Source organism: Pituophis catenifer, unplaced genomic scaffold (genome assembly GCF_029215685.1).
Source record: "Pituophis catenifer annectens isolate HBS135680 unplaced genomic scaffold, rPitCat1.0.hap2 SCAF_2, whole genome shotgun sequence".
Classification (NCBI taxonomy): Eukaryota; Metazoa; Chordata; class Lepidosauria; order Squamata; family Colubridae; genus Pituophis; species Pituophis catenifer.
In genome coordinates this window covers 277,471,670-277,482,525 of record NW_027256882.1, presented here as the reverse complement: position 1 = coordinate 277,482,525, position 10,856 = coordinate 277,471,670, and positions in this window count along the sequence as shown.

Below are 10,856 nucleotides of genomic sequence, written 5' to 3'. Positions count from 1 at the left end.
ATTCGGGTTTCCCCAGATGTGCCAGATTGCCTATTCTAGTAAAGAGGTCTCTGGAAAATGCTTGCTTCCGCGTCTTTACTTGGAGTGGGTTTTTTTCTGGAACGCTGACACATTGAGTTTGACACCCCTGTGATAGAGTAACAGAATCTTGCAAGTCTGAATGGACTTCCCTTCCCTTCTCTTATGTTCATGTGAACCAGGGAGGACTTGTTTGAGACATTTTGTCAAGCGGTTTTCTTAGTCTGGGCCCAGAAAACATGACAAATATGGAGATTGTACTATGAAACAGAGACCTGAAGATGCAATTTTCTTCCAACCTACCTGCAGCACAATAACCACTTAACTTCCATCAATGCAGGTTTAAGTGGCCTAATATCTATTTCTTTATTAAATTTATATGCCACCTATCTCACTGTCAAATGACCCTTGGTGATTTACAATAATCAAAAAAACAAAAGCTTAAAACATTAAATATTAAATAAACAGAGATCACGGAGAGGGCTCGCAACTTGGGCATCCTTCTGGATACACAGCTGTCCTTGGAGGAACATCTGACAGCTGTAGCCAGGGGGACCTTTTATCAGGTTCGCCTGATCCGCCAGTTGCGGCCCTTCCTAGATCGGGATTCCTTGTGCACAGTCACTCATGCCCTCGTCACCTCTCGCCTGGACTACGGCAATGCTCTCTACATGGGGCTCCCCTTGAAGAGCACCCGGAGACTCCAGCTGGTCCAGAATGCGGCCGCGTGGGTAGTTACGGGAGCTGCATAGTGCTCCCACATAACACCTCTACTGCGTGAGCTGTACTGGCTCCCAGTGGTTTTCCGGGTGCGCTTCAAGGTGTTGGTTATCACCTTTAAAGTGCACAGGACCTGGATATCTTCGAGACCGCCTGCTGCCACCAATGGCCTCCCACCGACCTGTGCGCTCCCACCAAGAGGGCTTCCTCAGGGTGCCATCGGCCAAGCAATGTAGACTGGTGGCCCTTAGGGGGAGGGCCTTCTCTGTGGGGGCACCTGCCCTCTGGAATCAACTGCCCCCAGAGATACGACGGTGGTGCCTTCCGCCGTGCCCTGAAGACCTTTCTTTTTCAGCAAGCCGGGCTGGCTTAACACTTTTTAAAAATCTTTTTAATAGCTTTGTTATTGTTCTTTTAATTTTGGGGCCAAACATATATATATCTTTTTAAATTGGTTTTAATGTTTGTATTTATGTTTTTACTTTGGCTGTACACCACCCTGAGTCCTTCGGGAGAAGGGCGGTATATAAATCAGAAAAATAAATAAATAAATAAATAAATTTTGTGAAATTTTGTGAATTAAAAAAAAGAACAACTGGGGGGAAAACTCCTGGTGTTTTATGTCCTTCCATATCTTGAGCAACATTTGGGAATCTACAGATTCAAATTCAGCTTGTTTTAGAGAAGGTCTGAGCTGATTTCATATCTACTCAGACTCAACGATGTGAATAACCACCTGGAACCAGAAAATCTTTCTTTCCAATGGAAAGAATTTTGATTACTAAAGTGGCTTGAGAATTAAAACCACAATAAAAACAGCTTTATTGCATTTATGTAGCACTCCGGAATGTATCTTGCATACATTTGAATTTGAGGGTAACTGATCCAAATTAGAACAGCAGGGAGGGGAACGCAATGGATCAAAATGCCCCTTCCCTAGTTAGGGAATTCAGCTCATCAGTTCCGCACTTCCAAAAAAATCATTTATGGCATTCTGAATTGCGTTAGCAAGATTTTATTTATCCAGTTTAATAGGAAACCCTATAATGTTATTTGCCTATAACATGCTGTTGCTTTGATATCATCAGTTAAGTATCTGTATAATAAATTCAAAGGTATCTGACATCTGCTTTCTGAGCAGAGAAAGCAGAAGATCTGAACAATGTTGTGAGGATATGTGTTGGGCTCATGTTTATGATGTGCTTGTTAAAAACAGATCTTTTACCCAGCTTGTTTGCCAGGCTGAGATTCCTGAGGTTGATGGCAGTGGAATTCCTGTGTTTATATGGGAACTATTTAATTGAAAGAAAATTTTTGCCATGCTTTCCTGTTTTCAGAAAGTAACTCAGATTTAATCTTCCTCATCAAAAGAAACATGGCATTATGCCATAGTTACATAGGACTTTACTTCTAACAAAGAAGCTTTGTCTGTGTTTGCAATCAGCTTGCCCTATACAGACTGCTATTTTTCCTAGAGTAAAAATTAACAATTATTATAGCTCTCTCGCTCTCTCTCTCTCATCTATCCATCCATCCATCCATCCATCCATCTTCTATCATCTATCTATCATCTAGCTATCATCTATCTATCCATCCATCCATCCATCCATCCATCCATCCATCTTCTATCATCTATCTATCATCTATCTATCTATCTATCTATCTATCTATCTATCTATCTATCTATCTATCTATCTATCTATCTATCTATCATCTATCTTTTATCATCTATCTATCTATCTATCTATCTATCTATCTATCTATCTATCTATCTATCTATCTATCTATCATCTATCATCTCCCTGTTTCTTTTTCTTTTTTTAAAATAACTTTATCAAATTTATATGGCTGCCCATCTCACAGAAAGTGACTCTGGAGTCTGGACACATGTAATAATCCAGTAAATGAGACAATCAGTAGTTAAAATCATTATATGGTAACTAGTAAAATAATGAGAAATTAAAATTGCAGAGTTAAAACAGGAGAAGAGAATAATAGATGGAGGCTTGTTAATAATAAGGGAGCCTCACAAAGTATGAAAGAAATAAGAAAACAGCAATTCTACCCTCAACAAATTGAGGATAAAATGAAGGGTAAAGTAAAATACTAGTTTTAATATATCAATCCCAGCTCTGGGTAATTAAATAAACATTCTGAAAGAATGCAATGGCAACTATTTCCATATTATTGCCAAGAGAAAAACATACCCACGCATCTAAGTAAATATCTCTCTTTCTCTCTCTCTTGTACTCTTTTTATTCCAACTCTATTTATTTACCCATCTTTTTGGAGCTGGGTGTAATGATATCTACTTAATTTTTTTCTGATCTCCAGCCAAATGAATAGGTTAACCCTAAAAATTAAAGGAAAAGAAGATTCAGACTATTTCATAACATGGGAACTATTCTATAAATGGTTAAATGACAGATATTGAAGTTAGAGGAGTGGAATTAGGTAAAATATTTATTTATTTATTTATTTATTATTCAAATTTCTATACCGCTCTTCTCCTTTCGGACTCAGGGTGGTGAACAGCCGAAATAAAACATTTATACATAAAGTACGATTAAAAATAGATTTAAAATAATTAAATTTGGCCCATAGTTTAAAATTTATCAATTTAAAATCCATATCAAAATTTAAAATCAACCATAAAATCATAAAATCAAGAGAGACCGGCTAACTGAAAGAGATGAGTTTTTAGGGCCCGACGAAAAGTCCGGAGGTCGGAGATCACTCATATCTCTGGGGGTAGATTGTTCCAAAGGGTAGAGAACCACAGAGAAGGCTCTCCTCCCGGGGGTCGCCAGCCGGCATTGTCTAGCCGACGGCACCCTGAGGAGGCCCTCTCTGTGGGAGCGAACTGGCCAGTGGGAGGCTATTGGTGGCAGAAGGCGGTCCCGTAAGTACCCTGGCCCTAAGCCATGGAGCGCTTTAAGGTGGTAACCAACACCTTGAAGCGCACCCGGAAGTCCATCGGAAGCCAATGCAGCTCACGCAGGAGAGGAGTCACATGGGAGCGCCCCGTCGCTCCCATAATCCCCCGCGCAGCCACATTCTGCACCAGTTGGAGCCTCCGGGTGTACCCCAAGGGGAGCCCCATGTAGAGAGCGTTACAATAGTCCAGACGAGAGGTGACGAGTGCTTGAGTGACTGTGCGTAGGGAGTCCCGATCCAGAAAGGGGCGCAACTGGCGTATCAGGCGAACCTGATAAAAAGCCCCCCTGGCCACAGCCATCATATGCCCTTCTAAAGACAGCCGTGCGTCCAGGAAGACGCCCAAGTTGTGGGCCCTTTCCGTGGGGGCCAGTGATTCGCCCCCAATAACCAGCGATGGCGTCAGCTGGCTATACCGGGACGCCGGCAGCCACAGCCACTCGGTCTTGGAAGGCTTGAGTCGAAGCCTGTTTCTCCCCATCCAGACCCGCACGGCCTCCAGGCACTGGGACATCACTTCCAAGGCATCGTTGGGATGGTCTGGGGTGGAGATGTACAGCTGAGTATCATCAGTGTACTGATGGAACTCCACCCCAAAACCACGGATGACCTCACCCAGTGGCTTCACATAAATGTTGAACAGGAGGGGCGAGAGGACCGACCCTTGTGGCACCTCACAAACAAGGCGCCTCGGGGTCGACCGCTGCCCCCCTGTCAACACGGATTGTGACCGGTCGGAGAGATAGGAGGAGAACCACTGCAAAACGGTGCCCCCCATTCCCAGTCCCTCCAGCCGGCGCAACATGATACCATGGTCGATGGTATCAAAAGCCGCTGAGAGGTCTAACAGGACCAGGATAGAGGAGTAACCCCTATCTCAAGCCCTCCAGAGATCATCCACCAACGCGACCAATCCCGTTTCCGTGCTGTACCCAGGTCTGAAGCCGGACTGGAGCGGATCCAAATAGACAGCTTCATCCAGGTACTGTGAAAGCTGTCGCGCCACCACACTCTCAACAACCTTCACAATAAAGCGAAGGTTGGAGACTGGATGATAGTTAGCCAAAACAACCGGCCAAAATATGGTTTATAGGAGAAAGAAAAACAGATAAGTAAATATTTATCACGGTTATATAATCGATACTATAATGGAAGATAATATATGTTATAATATGGTTGATGTTATCACATATTTGTTTATATATATATGATCATAATGATGATGATAATGTCTGTATGCTTATATGTTAACACCTTGGACACCTAGGGAGCACACTGCTCAACATAGAAAGGAAAGGAATGATATAAAACAATAAAAAATATTTTTTTAAAAATAGTATTTGACTCCATTTAGTGGGGAAAAAAAGAAGAAAAGGATAATCTTAAAGATGAATGCAAAATCGGACTCAATGTAAGTAAACTTCCTATGTACATAAAACAGTATCAGTGAAACTTTGATTTTTCTCTCTCTCCTTTCTCCATCATGCAAAAATTAATACTTTAAGCTCTTTAAATTTCCTGAAATTAGAATAGAATAGAATAGAATAGAATAGAATAGAATAGAATAGAATAGAATAGAATAGAATAGAATAACAGAGTTGGAAGGGACCTTGGAGGTCTTCTAGTCCAACCCCCTGCCCAGGCAGGAAACCCTACATCACTTCGGACAAATGGTTATCTGGTTATACATTGTTGTGTTATTCTATTCTATTCTATTCTATTCTATTCTATTCTATTCTATTCTATTCTATTCTATTCTATTCTATTCTATTCTAATTTCAGGAAATTTAAAGATCTTAAAATATTAATTTTTGCATGATGGAGAAAGGAGAGAGAGAAAAATCAGTTTCACTGATACTGCTGTGGAGATTGCAAAATAGTTGTAAGAACCAAGTCTCTTTAAGGTTGGCTGTCCCATTTATTCTGGTGGATTCTGGGGACAAAAGTCATCTGGACACCATTAGTAACAAGGAAAAATGCTCGACTTGTGAATGCTTCAGAGTGGACCGAGTTTATCAAAAATATTTAATTGGGGCTATATTTATTTCTTCTCTTAGCAGCTCCAGTTTACCTTGAATGGACAGCAGTGATGTCTTGACCACATAGCTCTTGTGATTTTTATACAAAAATCCACATTACAGATCAAGGCACCATAAACCCGGACATATATCCAGTGGTGGGATTCAGCCAGTTCGCACCACTTCGGGAGAACCGGTTGTTAAATTTCTGAACAGTTTGGTGAACTGGTTGTTGGAAGAAATCATTAGGGAGAGAACCGGTTGTTAAATTAGTTGAATCCCACCACTGCATTTATCCATCTGTTGCCAATGAAAATATCAGTCAATAAAGAGTAAGTGGCCTTATTCTGTTTCATTTCATTTTCATTTTATTTAATTTGTATACCGCCCTACTCCCGAAGGACTCAGGGCAGTGAACAGGCACAGAATAAAACACATAGAATACAAAAATTAAGAGCAAAAGTAAAATCGAATTAAATCAGTTTAGCCCAGACAAATTTAAAACCCCAGGTTAAGAACAAATTAAAATTTACATTAAAATTTACGTTAAAAAAGAATGGGAAAGGTTAGGCCAGACCAGCCTGGTGAAATAAAAAGGTCTTAAGAGCGCGGCGGAAGGTGCGTAGATCCGGGATCCTCCGTATCTCCGGGGGGGAGCTCGTTCCAGATAGTAGGTGCCCCCACAGAGAAGGCTCTCCCCCTGGGGGCCACCAGCCGACATTGTTTGGCCGACGGCACCCGGAGGAGTCCCTCTCTGTGAGAGCGTACCGGCCGGTGGGAGGCCATTTGCGGCAACAGGCGGTCCCGTAAATAACCAGGCCCTAAGCCATGGAGCGCTCTAAAGGTGGTAACCAAAACCTTGAAGTGCACCCAGAAGACTACCGGGAGCCAGTGCAGCTTGCGCAGGAGAGGTGTTACATGGGAGCGCCACATCGCTCCCATAACCACCCGCACGGCCTCACTCTGCGCCAGTTGGAGCCTCCGGGTGCTCCTCAAGGGGAGCCCCATGTAGAGAGTGTTAAAATACTCAAAGTTCTCATCACACTAATTAGAGAAAAACAAAAGAAAAATGAAGCAAAGTCTTGTTCATAAGCTTTGTTTGTCAAAATGTTCAGGAAGGAATTCCCACTGGCAAGCAAGGAGTTTTTTCATCCAAAACAGCTGCAGAGAACCCAAAGATGAAAACCTGAGCAGCAGCAGCAGCAGCAAAAGATGTTGCTGATTTGTTTGTACTTCGTAGTTTAAATATGAGTGCGCATTTTATGATTCAACATTTTCTTTCTCCATTCTGTAACATACATCTGTGGAAGCAAACTCAGTTGATGATAGAAGAACATCACCTGTCCTCATCTATATTTCAAGTCATTCAGTTTGGGTCAGTGGCATTTTAAAGGGCAGCCGTAGGAGTTTTAGTTTTGTTTTATTTTTACGGACTCCAGGATTGTGTATATTTGGGTATTTTGTTTGGATGAAGCAAGTTGTTTGCAAGGCATTAGGAGAACTATTGCTCAAGGCTTGTATTAATTATATGTTCTTCTCCACTGCTGATTTGTTCTACACGAAGGCCTCACTCTATTCAAAAACACAGCCATGGTTGGTTCAAACTTTAGTTTCTTTCTCTTTTTGTTTCTCACAGTGACACACTTTTTTCTAGTTTTCCTATTAAATCGTTCTTAGCCATTCAAAAATTTGTAACCATTGCATAAAATGATCAATAAATCATTTCTGTGAGCTTTGAATTTTATCTAGAAATCTGTTGTTGCTGTTATTAGTTGCGAAGTCGTGTCCGACCCATCGCAACCCCATGGACAATGTTCCGCCAGGCCTTCCTGTCCTCTATCATCCTCTGGAGTCCATTTAAGCTCACGCCGACTGCTTCAGTGACTCCATCTAGCCACCTCATTCTCTGTTGTCCCATTCTTCTTTTGCCCTCAATCATTCCCAGCATTAGGCTCTTCTCCAGTGAGTCCTTCCTTCTCATCAGGTGGCCAAAGTATTTGAATTTCATCTTCAGGATCTAGCCTTCTAAAGAGCAATCAAGGTTGATCTCCTCTAGGACTGAACGGTTTGTTCACCTTGCAGTCCAAGGGACTCACAGGAGTCTTCTCCAGCACCAGAGTTCAAAGGCCTCAATTCTTTGGAGCTCAGCTTTTCTTATGGTCCAACTTTCACAGCCATACATTGCAACTGGGAAAACCATAGCCTTGACTATACGCACTTTTGTTGGCAGGGTGATGTCTCTGCTTTTTAGTAATCTGTAGATTTGGTGAAAAGTCCATTCAATACATCTTATTGTTGAATTAAGTGAACAGAGCCTTTCTAAAAAGTACAATTCATTAAAGGATGTATAAAATGTTGCATGTGATTCAGTGGTGGGTTTCAAAAATTTTTACTACCCGTTCTGTAGGTGTGGCTTAGCGGGTGTGGCATGGCTTGGTGGGCGAGGCTTGGTGGGCATGGCAGGGGAAGGATACTGTAAAAACTCCATTCCCACCCCACTCCAGGGGAAGGTTACTGCAAAATCCCCATTTCCTCCCATTCAGCTGGGACTTGGGAGGCAGAGAATAGATGGGGGCAGGGCCAGTCAGAATTTTTACTACTGGTTCTCCGAACTACTCAAAATTTCCGCTACCGGTTCTCCAGAACTGGTCAGAACCTGCTGAAACCCACCTCTGACGTGATTGCTTGTCTCTGGAAACCATTCTTCCTATGTTTTGTGCCACTGTTCTGGCTGCTGCTATGCTTTAAAGTCTGCACTAGAGTACATTTCATGAGATTAAAAGTACTCAAGATGAATTTTCCTATAAACAAAAGCAGAAAGCAAATAGAAACATAGAAGCTTGCTGGAAAAAATTGCATTGATTTACAAGTTGTTCTAAATCTCAATTGAGCTGCTTTTTAGTTATGTAGCTTTGGTTAAGTGCTTAGATCTGTAAAATACAATGGAAGTGATATTTCTCCACAACAAAGAAACTTCTGATACCATCTTTCCTGCATCCCAATCTGGTTTTTAATTTCAAGTGTTAAGAGCATTTTTATGTATTTCAGGTCTGTAAAGTATGTTTACTTTAAATACTTATATGAAGTTCTTCCTTTATTAAACAGGACCAGGGCAGTTTAAACAATTATCTGAGCTTTGTCATAAAAATACAAGTTTAAAAGCGGGAGAAAGATGTAAAGCTTTCATGCATACGCAACCTATAACATAAATACAAGTGGTCTAGGAAGCTACAAGAAGTATTCTTCAAGTAAACAGGAAGTTCTACCAAAACACAGCTTGCGATATGCTTTAAAGATCTTTTCAACTAATAATGCAATAATTAGGGTGTGATAACATAATTTTAGCCAAGAAATAGTAAGAATTCCACTGACTGCAATCTATGTTTGCTCGTGTACAGCTGCCTTCTTCCCCCTGGGATGATAGGGTTTTGCTGCTAAAGCCATAATCACTCAAGCATGGTCGAAACTGGATTGAGTCTACGGTAGACTTGTGACAATATCTTTCTGTCTCTTATTATTCCTAATCTCATTGTCATGGAGGACAGGCAATTTGTGCTGCAGCTGAAATTACAGGTCCCCAATGCCATTCAAATTCATAAAATGAGCTCGGTGACCAAAAGTGTGATTAATTTAGCTTTTTTTGTGGCCCATACACATCGTACTGGTTTGCGTTTTCTTCATTATATGAAGCAAGAATCTCTTCGCACACACATAGCACACTGGCCCTCTTTGCTAGGACAACTCTATCTGAACTGGAAAATCCAGATACTGATGACGACAGAAATGTATATGCTGCCTGACTCCTAATAACTTTAAATAGGATCAGACACTCCCTCCCTCCCTCTCCCTCTCTCACTCACACAAACACAGTCTCTCTCCCCCCCTCCAATGTTGTTCACTTGAAATCTATTTTTGTATTGCTGAATTTTGAAAATTATCCAGTGCCAAATGGATGAATAGATATCCAGAGGTTAGACAGATATCTTGTGGAATAAATGGAATATCTTGTATGCATTTAGAGACTTCTAGGGAGGTAGCCTGTCACAAAAAATCAACAAACAAATTTGGAGCCTATTAACAACAAAATCATTGCACAAGACTTTTGTACTGCACTGTGATATGTAGAGTATAGTTCTAAAATAAGTATATCTACATTAAATTAGTGGTTGAAGTAAATGGAAAGAAGGAAAATCAAAAGGGAGTGAACCACATTGAGGATAAAATTTAAGTGAGAAATAATGGGAATTTTCATAGACAACAATGGTTGGCGATAAGTATGTCTCTACCACACAGCGTCTACAAGAGAGAAATAATACTGTGATAGTTTTAACTGAACTGTGGGTGATAATGAATATTTTTCTTCATTTATTATTCATAATAATCTGTCTGTTACTATTGACTTGGGTTGTTTTACTTCATTGGTGGCCATTGTGGTTTGAGAAATATCCAATTTCTAAATATTTTTTAGCTGTGCATCTGATGAGACTGAACAGTTGGACAGTAGAACTGGCAGTAAACACTGGATTTATGCTAAACCTGTAATTATATGTTCTGATAGAAAGTAGATGTTTATATGTCTCTTTTATATAGTAACCTCAAAATGAATGAACTTCATGGAATTATCCCTTGGCTCTTGGATAGCAGAAAATAGTGAAGAATTTTGTGAACATCATGAAATCATATCAAACGGTGAATGTATAATTTCTCTTTTTAATGGAAGCCTTTTTAGTTATGTGAGAATATGACCATCTGACCTACCTAAAATGTTTACAAGAAAATAAACACATTTAACTGTCAATGGGACATCAATAAAAATTTAAATGAGCAACTTGTAAAACAAATGAAAAACATAACAATGAGGTTATATCCACAGTTGTAAATTCCGTTTCTATAGAAATGCAATAAATAAAAATCACATCATATGCACATAGTTCTACTTACATCAGTACAATATGCTATGCAGCTCTCCTTTTGTTTTTCCATCTTTTTTTTTAACCACCCCAATATTACAATTCTAGATTATATTGCATATATATTTTTACAATCACAATATGGGCAAAGTGAAATCTCCACAGTCTTGAATTCTGATTTCCTCAGGTTTTGTGATAAATTGCACAATCTGCATTATGGATCAATCAAAACCATTTCACAATTCAAATCCAG